The sequence below is a fragment of the Mytilus galloprovincialis genome, chromosome 7 (genome assembly GCF_965363235.1).
Source record: "Mytilus galloprovincialis chromosome 7, xbMytGall1.hap1.1, whole genome shotgun sequence".
In the NCBI taxonomy this organism is placed as follows: domain Eukaryota; kingdom Metazoa; phylum Mollusca; class Bivalvia; order Mytilida; family Mytilidae; genus Mytilus; species Mytilus galloprovincialis.
Window position 1 is genome coordinate 70,136,847 of NC_134844.1, and position 15,233 is coordinate 70,152,079.

Sequence of the window (15,233 nt, forward strand, 5' to 3'; positions counted from 1 at the left end):
TATCCCTCGCCTTCAAGCCTCTCTTGTTAAATAGAAACGTGTGCCATGTCTTGTCTGAAAATTATTCTCTATATCACCTTCTGTCAAAAATATTCATGAAGTGTGTGCCACTTGACAACATTCAATCAATAATACCTTCTCTTTAAATGCAATATTAAAATGACTTGTTAACATATTGAAATAAATAAAAAAAATAATTTATTCTTTTGATCAGATATTATTTCGTCAAGTAAACAAACAAATATTGCATGTAAAACGCAAATTACGCATTTTTTCAAACGGTAAAAATAAACTTGCGTTGATACGAAATTGTTAAGCCAAGGCCAGCATGGTTGCAGCTTACAGAAAATAACAATCTATACAATTTAAAATTTCTATCATTCTTAAAGGGTATATTTGGATTTGTCTGTGTAAAAGACATAAGCTGTGCGTCAAAGGATTGCGACTGACTATTATAAAACACGAAAAAATGCGCATTTAAGGTAGCACTACAGTCTAACGATGATTTTTTGAAGATATTTGTTTTATCACATAATTTTGAAGTAAGAACTATTCTGCACAGTTTATAAAAATCACAGAGTGATTATCATATCACAACAGGGAGTAAATTGATAATGAACTTATGTAAATAAAAGCACATGGTAATTAATCTAAATATATAGGCATTTGGGAGGGGCTAATATGTCAATCATCTGTTGATACCAGTGTCCAGCTGTTAATCCCTGACCACAAGATAAATATTGTAGTCTTATCTGATTGTTTTGCAACAATCTTATTGTTTTGCAACAAAAATATTTGATATAACATGGAAGTGAACAAAGAAAAAGAAAAAAATCTAAAAGGAAAAAATCTACAAAAAATGAAATAAAATTAATATGGTACTATGGAAAAGAGTGGGAAAATATATTTGAATGCCTCTGACTGTCTGTATAAATGTCTTCTCTTTTGTCTTATTCATTTAAATACAGTTTTATGCATTTTAACTAATTTTCAGTTGAAGTGTAATTTAAAAAAAACATGTGGGAAAGTGGATTTTCAAAAATCAAGAAGTGTGGTTTAACTCTTGCTATTTTTATGAACATATTTTTTGATCCACACTTTTAATGTTTTAGCTTAATTCAGACAGTTTATTTTTTTTTTTAAATTCTAATGAAAGTTATTCTTTAAATATAGAGAATAATGATGTTAAACATTGATTATATGCAGCTGGTCAATCATGTTATCTTAGACTGTCTGGAAAGAGGCGGAGCTCTGTCTATATTTAATTACTACATCACAGATGTTGGTCAAATCTGTGACGTCAAACTCCAGCCAAATGCCAAGTTAGTGTTGGACAGTTCACATATAATGCAAAATTTACAGCATTAGAGCATCAAAGACACAAAGTGTGTGATTCTATTGATATAGTAATGGTATCAGAACACTCCTGGGGTGTTCCCAGTGGAATTTTTGTATTTATATTGTCTTTATAGGTGTTTCTGAGGGGGAAATTCAGTTTTTAGGTCATTTCTCAGAACAATTTTTTATGAGAATTGTAAGGAAAAAATGAAAATAGAAACTTAATGATTACCCCCTTTGGTCTGACTTTGATATATATGATTAAAGGGTGTATTTTCTACAATACCGTGTCCCAGTTTTTGGATAATTTGTTTCTAAATGAATCTATAGGTCTTCAAAGATGAAAGGTGAAATGAGGTTTGGAACCCAGCAGTTAAATCAATATATCTTCTTACTGGAGGCATATATCAAAAATCTAAGACACGGTTTTGTTGATTGTATATGGTTGATTTAAGGGATGAAAACAAATTTTTACTACCATTTGACATGAATGTGCCATTTTTTTCCAAGTTGGAAGACCACGTTTTGGGCAATTAATGTGCTATATTTTGAAATTATTCAAACCAAAAATAAAATTATGTATAGATTAAGAAAGAGTTATATTTCAGCTTTAAAATGAGTTAAAGATTTTAAAAATCCATTGATTAGTTTTGAAGAAATTAATCTTTAAAGACTGTTGTTTGGAGTCAGAAAATTTTGACTGTAGTGCTACCTTAAAGGTTTTTGTCTACGGTTGTAAAATTTGTTTGTTACCATAGGAAAATTGTGGTGATTATTTTCAAAATATCATAGCATTGCTTCCATTGCTTACATTGCTTATATTGGGTATCCATTTGCTGATCAGAACAATACATGGACTATCCAAATTAAACTGTTTTTAACCATTTGTAAATATAATATGTTTTGTTTTTTTTACTCTTTTATTTATGTATTTCTTTCTCCTCTTCATCTACTTGGCCAAATGAATTTTTATTTCGTAATTACGAGATAAAAACTTCTGATCTCCTAATTCACTGGTTCTCCATTAAAGCGCCCAACGTCAGAGTAAAACATGATAAAATATAAATTGCAGCAAACCTTGTTTATAAAGAACATAGAACATCCTCATAGTGTATTCTACTCACCCTATAAATTTCAGCATGTAATATTTTACCGTTAATTTGTAATGATCGAGACCGTTTAGATGAAAGAAAATTAAAAAAAGATATGGACGTTACGCACGGTATTGGTGCCACTTAGCGTTACACGATAAAACTACGATTTTGACGTTGATCCACGGAAAGTTTCAAACGTTGAACTTATATTCTACTTATGTGAAAAAAACGCTTAAAGTAAAGAGATTTTCGAAGATGCTTCTTTATATGGTTTTATTTTTTCAAGCCGGTGCAAATGCAAAATTCCATTGAACTAAAACAAAATTTTAACACATGCAACAATAACGCTAAATAACAATTTGATGTCTTGTAAAAATGATTTAAATATATAAAAAGAAGATTGTGGTATGATTGCCAATGAGATATCTCTCCAAAAGAGACTAACATGACACAGAAATTAACAGCTATAGGTCACTGTACGGCCTTCAACAATGAGCCATACCGCATAGTCTGCTATAAAAGGCCCCGAAACGACAACGTAAAACAATTCAGACGAAAAAACTAACTGCCTAATTTATGTTACGAAACGAACGAAAAAGTCTGTTTTGTATATTTTTTGGCGTTTTTTTTATCTTCAAAATGTTTTAAAACTTTAAAACTTAATTTGATACTAAGAGTGAAACAAATGCAGGACAAATATGAGGCTAACCTCTTTACTCTTAGGACGAGCGTGCTTATACAACATATTATATTGGCTGTCTTAGCTTATAACCCTCGATGTCTTATTTTCGTATCTTTTTTTACTATTTGTGTATATTATCAGTTTCTTCTATTTCTTAAAATTAAGCAATGTTCTCTCTACCAGAAGACGTCTCCTATCATTGCTAGTAAAATTGTAAATATTTCGTTTCTTGTTTCTGTCTCTTTTCCCCAAATATACGTTTATATATATTTGTTGTAATTTGATAATTTTGCTCCCTCAATTTACGTTAATGTTCAAATGCTTCTTGATTTGTCTTTGATTATGTGAAAGATGTAGGTAGCATATCGCCAGCTATTTTTCTTTTCATAATCTTTTTTTATCAGCACTTTAATCCTGGGACTATTCTTCTTACGTTAATATAATAGTCCCAGAATTTGGTTTTATTTTCATTTTTCTTAAACAGTGACTTATACTTACATTATAATTCATATTATTTATTTTAACGTATAAGTAAGTCCACAATCTTAACATCAATCCCGATTTTATGGAAAATGTTATAAATAGCATATTTTCAAAAATCTCTCACAAAAAACTTTTTAAAATGTGCATCAAGTTTGCAAAAGAAACACGTGCTCTTATGCTGCCGTTGCTCTCTCTCTCGCTCTCTTTCGTTCTTTGTAAAAGAAAAGTTTCAATTTCAAAATACTAGTCATTATATGCCTATGTACCAGGCAATTCTGTTGGAGATTCGAGAAAATAACATTCATTCTACAACACTACTTCTAAATGTAATAACCTTATTTTTCATACACATATTGCTAGGTAGATGACTAGGAATTGTTCTACTCACAGTAGATAAAAAAAAATGATCGTTAACTATACTGAAATGTTTATGATATATAAAAGTATTTCTCTGATAAAAAACTTTTTGTTAGATGAGTCGATGCAACAAAAAATATTATTGCACGTTTTACTTAAATGTTCACGACTAAGGAGATAGATTCTTCGGGACATGTAGAATTTTTCTGATATTATTAAAATCCATTTTCGTCCGTTATATCTTATGAAAGTGAAGACAGAAAGTATTTTTACGGGTTGAGCAGCTAGTTTGGACATTTTTTCTCTTTTTCATTTAAACTCTTCTGACGATCTTCCTTCTCTTACAGTTAAAAACGTCTATTACTTCATTTAACGTTAAATGTATACAAAACAGTTGTAAACTTTTAAACCATTCTACTTACTAATGAATCCGCACTGGGATTTCAAAGACGCACAGAAAACAAAATTGTAATAGCGGGACACCCTTGAAATGACGTTATAAGCATCGAAATGAGAAAAGTTTTTCATTAAAAAATAGACAAAGCATAAAATCATCTATGTTATTGTTTTCTATGGCTTATTTCCATTGGAATGATGTGCATAACATGGATATTTATTGTATAGGATAAGAGCTTGAATTTGAATAACCCGTCTTTTAACCTATATTTCCAAAGTGACACCAATATATATTTAATGTCATTTTATTTGCTTTGACGTCGTGATTTTCAATACCAAAATGCTTAACATTTTTTTTTTTATCATTTCACGTAAACTTTTATTTCTTGTTTCTCGTTTTTCTTGTTAGTTTAAATTGAGCATAATATTCAGTCATGTCTGCAATATTATATAAGTCTTGTTTATCTCTTCAACACAAATTAAGGTGATAAATCTGCCTTTAGGCTTTTTCCTTGTGAACTAGTATGCTAAACAATCCAGTCAGGATGTCAGACCTGTACAAAGCAGGATAAATATTGATATCGTATTAACATGCTTTCAACCCGAATATGTACTATATAATTCGCCAATGAATCCTCCTCCTTTTCATCATTCTCTTTTTTACCAATCTGTGTTACCATGACTTATCACTGATGTGGTCATACTTATACCGTAAACAAATATATAACTTTTAAACAATTTCAAAATGCACAAGAATGGCGTATAACGCTTGAATCACTTGCTTTGAAAATTTCTTTCGAAGCCGAAACTCAACTCTTGTATCTTTGATGCGTTCAATGTGTCGGAAATTTGAAAAAAAATAAGGAGAGAGACAAGAAGAGTCTATTAGTGTTTTGTGCAAACCGATGGAAGTATGTCCTTAAAATTGAACACTCTAATATAACAATAAGAAGATATGGTATGATTGCAAATGAGACAACTCCAGTATACATTTAACAAATCAAGATAGTCGTCAGATTGAATTCGTTACATAGGGTGTTAGTGAACTAATACGATATATACAGGGTCAGTAAATTCCATATGAGGTTTTTATTTTGGCGCAAACTCCATTATGGAATTTACTGACCCCGTATATATATATCGTATAACATATAGGTCACTAACACACTATGTAACTGACAATATCTGACCAAAGTTTGAACGAATCACTTATTTGATAATGTTTACAGTTTTTATAATACTGCAATTTACAAATATAGGTTGATATATGTTGTCTGAACGCACAGTGGCAAATATTTCATGTAGATTTATGACCGGGAGAAGAATATTTAAAAAATAATAAGATCTTGCATACGTTGTCGGTGATGAATAATTTAAAAAGGTTCAACATAAATATATAAAAAACAACAATGAAAGAGACCCGACAACAAAATTCAAGGATACAATCTTTTTCAGATACTCAATAGGGGTACATTGGCTTCATGACATCAGTGCATTGTGTCAAAAAGATTTGCAATAGTTTGTGAAAAAAACAGATATAACACGACAAAATATGAAATATAAAATTTATTTTCATAGATTATTTTTTCATCCTCTTTGTTAGATTGCTGTAGTCTATTAATCTCACTGACTTTAATTTTAAGAAAACCATAAACGACCAAATAAACAGCTTTTTCTAGTAGATCCTCTTATTTTAGTAGAACTATGCTTCCTATTTCGCTTGAATATCAAATAGTTATTTGAAATAATTCAAGATATATGAGATTGTTTACAAATACAAAATTAAAGACAACATCCCCTCCCCCCACCCCTACCCCTAAAAAAAATGAAAAAAAGGCAATCAAGTTAAGAATAGAAAATAACATTATTTGGTTGAAAGGTAAAAAAAAATGAAAAATGAAAAAAAGGTTAAATCAAAAATAAAAGGGATAAATGATTTGTAAAATAATGAAACTTTGCGTCTTCTGCATATTAAATTTATTATTGACAATATTGTAGTAAATAATTCCGGATGAAATGTTTAACTTTCAAATTGGTAGTAAACGCAACTGTTCAAATGAAATTACGATGCATATTTCATACATTCATAAGCATCGGTGTTTTCCCTAAACTCCCGATCTTGCATGAGTTAACGTATCATTTCGTCTCCTATTGCAGGAAAATTTAACCTTACATCCTCCTCCTGCATTGTGTCAAGAAGATCTGCAATAGTTGGTGAAAAACAAAGATATAAATTCTATGCGTCCGAATTTATCTTCATCATTTACGTCCAGTAACGAGTAATTGAAATATGAGGATGTCAAAGAAATAAATGAGTTGATGAGCTATATGACGAAAAGGACTGTGACAAAAATAGTCAAATCAGTCGAATGTAACATTGATTGATTGAGGTGAAACCTTAGGTATCTTTATAACTTTAAAACATAGTAATGGACAATTTATTGGATTTGTAAGGATTTACAAAATCAAAACATTGTCCTTATTCTTGCGTCCTCAGTTTCATACTAATGCTTGAGGACGGATGACATTGTCTTCGATTTGTTGGGGGTACAATATTTGTTTTAGTACCAAAAAATATTATATAAATTTAAATATTCTCCAGAAACAATTGATTGATAAGCACTGTTTCTTTCTATATTGTGTTGGACAGATAAGTAATCACCACTTAACCAAGGATACAATCTATTTTTGATGATCAAATTTTTATTCTCTCCGATTTCAGATATCTTTCATGTCGGTTAACTACCGGTACTGTCTCTGAACGTTCAGCTCCACATTACTAGTACCTCAGATCACAAGGAAAATATGATCAAATATATCTCATGTCATCTTTTCTTTTGTATATTATCTCAGCTTTCCAACTTATTTCGAATAATATGAAATACTTGTTTTTTTTTTCTTTCTCCGAGTTTGATTTTAATTCTAATTGATGCATGGTATCATTTTTAGCAGTACAGCGACAGAATAAAAAGGGGGTATATGTAGTAGTGTCGTCATACGTGTGTTATTGATACAGGCAAGACAATATATCTTGTAAAAATTTTATCGTATACAGAAGTTTTCAAATGCAGGAACAGAACATAAGAATTTTACAGAAAAGTGCATATATTTCTTACTGACTAGAGAAAAATGGATAATGAATTACAGAGTTCAGAAATGTAGACTCCCTCACCTAAAACAGACCGTAATATATACACAGTGTATCATTGTAACGGATAGTTTTGTTTAATCTATTTTACTGTGTCTATTTTCGAAAAGAATGTTGTACAATGTTTTGTTAATAATATATATATATATATATAATGCCCTTTAGGTTGACGTCGTAATTTCATTTTAATAATGAAAAAAAGTACACTACAGCTCAGGTGGATTTTGCTGTGTCCACCCGTTCACAGTGGGAGTGGGCACCGGGTGGTCACAATTTCTAGCTTGCCCACTCTGCCCACCCATATGAGTGGGCATGCAATTTCTTTCGTTTAATCAAAAGACTGGCAAGTACAGTCAATTGAAAAAAAACCAGATAATATAAAAAAGAAGATGTGGTATTATTTCCAATGAGACAACTGTCCACAAGAGACCAAAATAACACAAACATTAACAACTATAGGTCACCGTACGGCCCTCAACAATAAGCACAGCCCATATCGCATAGTCAGCCATAAAGGGCCCCGATAAGATATTTGTTATCTCTTTTTTTTACAAAAATGAGATTATTGTTAGGGTAGGCTGCCCACGGTGGGCCGGTGGAAAAAGCAAAATCCGACCGGGCTGTTGTGTAATTAAAAGCTTCCCTCCTTGTGCAATACGAAAACACTCATAAGGAAGAGCAATTTGAATGGCTACTTGCAGTTGCATAATTGTTAAATATTGTTGAATTCGATATCAAATTTATATTATTCATAGAAGTTTCATATCTCGAATATTGATAACGGGTTTAAATTATTTACTTGCTATAAAAACATCCGTTTTTTTCTTCTTCAGCTTCTAGATTTAAGAAATAAGCAATTCTGTTACACTCAAACAATTGATTATTAAAATTGGTACATAGTGTCTTCGTATGTCTTCTGACACTATATTATTAATATTTAAGTGATATATCCACCATCCGTTATAAATATCTAATATGTTTATTTGGCATGCCATACTCGATAAAAAGTGCGGACGTGATAGAAAGCACCCTTTATCAAAACGTTAACGGAGATTACATTCCACGGAGGTAACATTTCGACGATGTCGTCATTTATGAACCATATTATGAGTATCTGAAGATAAAATTTGTTCTAAAATTAAATATAAAATGTAAAAGGTGATTTCTGGACGGTCAAATAATAATAGGTCCATTTCATCTTAGTTTAGGCTTCTTTATTCAACAATGATGTAATCATATAATTATTATAAACCCTACAAAATATAACAAGATACACATTAAACACATTAATCTAAAAATACTATATCATACTGTGTTACAGTTATTTTAACATTACTGCATATCAACATAAAATCATAACATTGAATGTTTATAGTTCTTATACAATATCCATACACAATGTGACATGCCATGCCTGATGATAATTAACACTTGCAAATATTCACTCATTGTTCATATAAAATTATCAGCTTTGACAATTAAACATACAGTACTACTATAATGTCAAGATCTTATAACACTATTTCAATTAACTAAATAGATATATGTTAATCCATATTTTACAAATAACCATAGCATATATATAAACGGTAGATAACTCTATATTATATCAAATGTTCTTCAATGTCTTACATGAACACTATATATCATGGTATTTCAAGTATACATAAACTCACCAGTCTGTGGAACTGAGTTTAATAACTAACATCGACAGTCTACACAATACTAACAGTAACGATCGTCATACTTCTACAATAATGGTAATAGAGGTTCACATCAAATATGGTTCTGTAAACAATCACAGGCGCTTGGATAAATGATACAGAATTTTCAAAAAACACACATTGATAGACTTTTTGATTTTATTTTAGAAAGGGGAACTGCAAAATATGGAAATGTTGTCCCCCCTTTTTTACTTCAGTTAACATGACCCATGTTTTGTAATAATTAAAACAAGGTCAAATCATTTTCGTGGAAAGAAAATATAAGTAAATTTCCTTGCAACCTCTCCCCCCCCTTTTCCACCAAATAAATAAAAATATCAGATCAAATAGTCCATGGCTTAATTATTTTTAATTCCTCTAATAAGTCAATTTTGTGTGAGTATTTGTACATTTATAAATTATCATGAATCAATGTTTTTATGAGTAACTTCCTTTGGTTGAACTGTCATCATTTCAGATTCTTTTCCGTCAATTTGAAAATTGCGCCTTATTGGTAAAAGTTCGGAAATCATCGTATCACTTTGTTATTTTCATACGTACTTGGAGAGATATTCCGAAAATGTCCGGGAAAATATTACTTCCCTTTAACAAAAGTTCGGGGAAAAACAGTCAACTTCCGAGCACGTAAATTTTAAATTAGTCAAAATAGTTAAAATCTTTTTATTATATGCTGGAGATGGACTAAAAATGTTACGACCAATACCAATTTGATAAATATAAACGATGTCTGCGATCTGACGGCAAGGAAGACACGTTTCCCCAGAGAAATGGTTGGGGAATCCAGGTAGATCAATATATCTATTCATATATAGCAGAAAAATGGCGTTGAGGTAGTTGCCTTTTTATTTCTTAGTATTGAAAGTAAAATTGGGTATTTTCTCTGGGTCGTTTAAATCACTTGAAACTAGGTGAGACATGCACAGAAGTGATAGATATGTATTATAAATATAGAAAATTTAATATTTTAATCAGCAAAAAAAAAATCAAAAAAAAATCTGTATCATATACCCAAGCGCCTGTGTAAACAATGTATGACAATAATAAGTAATCTGACTATAACATGCTTAAAGGCATTATTCGATTCATAATAAACTATACTAATCTTTATCTTTTATCTCGAATTTACAATTATAAATAAGTAATCTTATTTCAATACTAAAAACATTAAGTACAAGTACAATTGTACTGTTAATTACATCACATTGTATATACCAATGTCATTTCATGACTGTATCACAAAAGGTCAAGGTCATTCATAAAAATAGATTAAATCTCTCTTTCTACCATATATACTAAAATCTCTCAAATAAATCAGATTTAAACAACACTCAAAGCACACTCTTTATTAGGGCTGGGAATCTTACCAAAATGAATGTAATAAACATTCATTTCAAAGTTAAGGATCCAGTTCATCCAAGACACCTCAAAGAGTACAAAATGTAACTTACCATATAAAGTCATGATCTCCTGTTCCAGAATGAATTCCATCCCTATACTAATCCATAGAACTTATGGAACTACTAATCAAACACAATATAAAGAATATGAGCACAAAGTGCATCAAAACATACAAATATATCAGGATCACAACAAAGACATCAATCCTCCATTACTGTTTTCAAAACTACCACCAAGACTGGGGCAAGGCTTAATGATCCAATCAGAATACAAGAAACCTAAAAACTCTAGTGAACAGTGAGTACTGATAGTAAAATCAATAATAGGTAAATGCTACAAGGTAAACAGTTAGATTTAATGGATCAATGAATAATCAATAGGCAATCAATAGAATAAAGGTAAATTTAAATAAACTACTCTGCAAATGAAAGAATATAATTAATGGTGTCTCGAAATAATTATGATTAATATGATCAAAATCAATACTACCACAGACACCAATATCGATCAGTCGGATGTGGAGTTTATTTTCAAAATTGGTGTTATTCCACGGAGATTACATGTTTTGTTTAGTTTGTCAGACTGATGAATTGAAATAAATGACCATTGTTATCAATAAAACTATTTATGGTAACCTTATGATCAAATTAGGCTTATATCACAACCTGTGTTGTACTAAATATTGTGTCCTGCTTGGTCTTTTATCCATCTACGGAAATTTCAGGTTTACGAAGAAAACATTATGGACGGCCGGTACGATCACTATCGTTGTGAAAACTATACTATACTTTATTTAAATCAAAAATATAGATAATAAAGAAATCTCAAATTAATAGATATAAGTATAACAAGCTACGGGTATATTACTCGAAGTCGTTAGGTTTGCTTTCTAACGGTGGGACAAAATAACGTTATAAAATGGGCGCTTTAACGGGGAACCAGTGAATTACGCGATAGTGTTCTCGTGATAACGCGATAATTATTTCGTGATTATGCGATAATAATCCCGTGATTACGCGATAATTATCTCGTAATTACGCGATAAAACAGCTTTTAATGACGGAAACACGCGATAGTTTTCTCTTAATAACGCGATAAATATCTCGTAATTACGTGATAGTTATCTCGTAATTACACTATAGTATTCTCACGTTTAAACGATTATTATCTCGTAATTGAAAATATACGCGATAAAACAGCTTTTTATGACGGAAATACGCGATACAAAAAAATATGACCCTAATAGGTTTTCGTTATTTTAGAAACTAACTGTTAACAAAACTTTGAATTGTATGAAAAACTACGGCTAATTTATTCAGGAATAAATAACCTTAGCTGTATTTGGCAAAAGAAAATTTTGAGACTTTTATGGTCTTTTGACAATTTTTCATATGGGAAGACAAAGTTGATAAACGAATGGATGAATGGACGGAAACACGAATGAAAACCATACTAGAGGTAAGGCCAATCGGAAACTAAAAGTAGAGGATATGGATCAGTTTTTGACTAGATATAGCAGTTTGATTTGGTATCTACTACAACTACAAAATGGTAAATTGCATGGAAAAGTCAAGCAAAAGATCAAAGAACAAGGGAACAATGACATGGACTACGAGAAAGCCATACAAGTAACCATCAGAGCCCGGTTGTTCATTTGTCTTTTGACATGTTTTTATTCGACCGTCACTGATGAGTATTTCAACTTCAGCTGAAATTATTCATGCTCTGTTGCTATAAACACCTCAAGATTCGAAACACATGTCTAGCTTACAAAATTAAAAAGCAAGACATTTTTTACTATCATGTATGATGCGTTTTTATCTTTCAATATTCAATATTTATTTTATTTTCTTTGACGTGTGAATATATGATTAAAAAAAAAACGAATATGTTATTCTTTTGAATATGTTTAAAGTCATTACAGTACTAGATCGATCTTCAATCGGACTTAAAAAGTCTACCTCCAGAGTTGGTTTTAAAAAGATCGATCTTACACTTACACAATTAAATATATCAAATGATTGCCAAAAATGTTAACTAAGGATGCCATACTTGATAGAAATGCGGAAGTGAAAGAATTCACAAAAGTGCCACCGGTATTAAAACATTCCAATGCGACGATTTCGACAATTATGAAACAAAATACGTATAGGAAACGTTTGAGTAAAAACCAGTTATTAGTCTATACTCATTTACAATTACGTTCCCAAAATTTCTCTAAAGTTTGTCCCAGTTCAGTCTAATTTTGGGTCAAAATTCGACTGTCTGCTAAAACTTCACTTAAAATTCATGAATAATAAATACAGGAATATCCTGTTTTCCTGTCTCAAATATAATTAATGTTCGTCCTAAAGAAACTATCTATTATAGCGTAGCATGAATATAAGTATATCGTCGGATCTAGTGAATACCGTAAATCATATCCGGTCCGCAGTTTGTTAAAAAAATTCAATGATTCAATGAAAACTACGACGATATTTGTAACTTTTTAAAATTTTTAACTATGAGGTACCTACGGCCCACTAAAATATTTAAACTGCATCTGCATTAATGTTCAAGCAATGTCTGGTATAAATATGATCGTGGACCGTAGGTACGCTTATATTTTAAGATGCAGAAAAAGGTTTTGAAACTGCTATTTTTCTGCCCTTTTCGCGAATCTTGAGAAGTTTACAGCAACTGAGCACGAATAATATCAGCGGTAGTTGGAAAATCTATTGATGTTTACAAAAATACAGGATTTAAACTTTAAAAATACAGTATTATAATTAATTGCAAGTCACTTTTAATTTGAACTAAATTAGGGAGCCGTTCTCTGATGCTTATCGTACCTTGTCCTTTAATAAGAAAGAGAACTGACCAGTATTTTTAATTACTTCGATTGTGATTTCCAAATCGTAGTTCGAAAACTTATACGATATGAAAAACAACTTGTATCTTATTGTTCATCAACAGGTGCATTGGCCGATCATCTCCTACGTCAGAACTTTTGTGACGTCATGTAATAATTTAAAGTAAAAGGCGTTCTTAAAATTTGTCCGAACTGATTTTTTCACTTCAATATTACACAATAACAATCAATGCAATGGTAAAAAACTTCTAAGAGTAGTTTTAATCTGTGTGGCAACTGGAATGGCATGGCTTCTCTCGATAGGTATTTTCAAATCATCATAAAGCAAAATTGTAAAAACTTCTATGCTAGCTTCAGAAAATCTTGACCTAGCCTGAAATTCTATATATGGTTCATCTTGAAATTCACTATTTATGCGTTGTTTATATGTCTGCTACACATTATACAACAAATGGGCAGCTATATTTAGCCTCTGGATAAGAACTTATCCGAACCCCCAGACACTGGACAAATTTTGTCCGTGGTTAAGCTATTATTTTCCACACGGATAGATTACGTATATGTATATCAAAAATCAGAAAGTGCAAAAGAAAGTATTAATTAATCATATATCTTCGAGTGAAATAGAAGGATTTTGCAGTTTGCTTTTTTCTTGTTTTTATCTATCATGTGTATAAAGTTAGAAGGGTATGGGGGAATACAAAATATTTTAAATATCTATCTTTCAAACGCATTGAAAACATTGTCTATCAAAAGTTCATCATATTGATGATTTCTTTTTTGGTGTTTTTGTAAGATTGTTCCTAACATTTAATAAGAAATTTCTACTTAAGTTTCCCATTCACTTTTAGAACATGTGTATTGTAAATAAGACTTCTTCAATTGACTCCATCCTTTATTTCGTCCATAAATTTTGGATATTGTCATTACCTCCCAGAAAAACTGAAAATTTCTCACAAACAAAATCCTCCGCAGTTGTTTATAGTAATTAATATTTAAAAAAGTTTTGTGCATAATTATTTTTTGAAAAATTTTCTTTAACGCAAAGAAAGTGTCAATGCTTATCTGAACTGAATTTAAAACAAACCACTTTAATCATGTGTCATGCATGACATGGTCATGTCAAATTAATAACATTGTGTGTTTTTTTTTGTGTTGTTGAATATAGTATTATAATTAATTGCAAGTCACTTTTAATGTGAACGAAATAAGGGGGCCGTTCTCTGATGCTTATCGTACCTTGACCTTTAATAAGAAAGAGAACTGACCAGTATTTTTAATTCAGTGTTTATTAATTTTTATTTCTCACATAAGATAAATATTTCTTTCGATATACTGTTTACTTTGTATTTCTATTTTTAATCTTTTATTTGTAGTTTCTCTTTTGTGGCATATTATCGTCTCCATTGAAGCGAAAATAAATATTATACTTTACAAGGAAGTATCATGATTTGGAAACCTAAGCTGTGCTTTGATGAGATATAATGAGAAATGTCACCTGTAACATTTCAAAGCGTATCTTATACTATTGATGACCGTATAAAATTAATGACTTTAGGACCACTGTGAAAAAAAATAAGCAAGTATAAATTAATTCAACTATTTATCGTTATCGTTAATGTTAACAAAATGGAAGTTTATGTGTTGACCTAATTTTATATTTGTAGTTCAAACCTACATCCTTATTTTACGGTTGGATTACATTCAGATTTGTTTTCGTCGTCTATTTTCTTTTTCATATTAAAATAATTAAGAAACATAC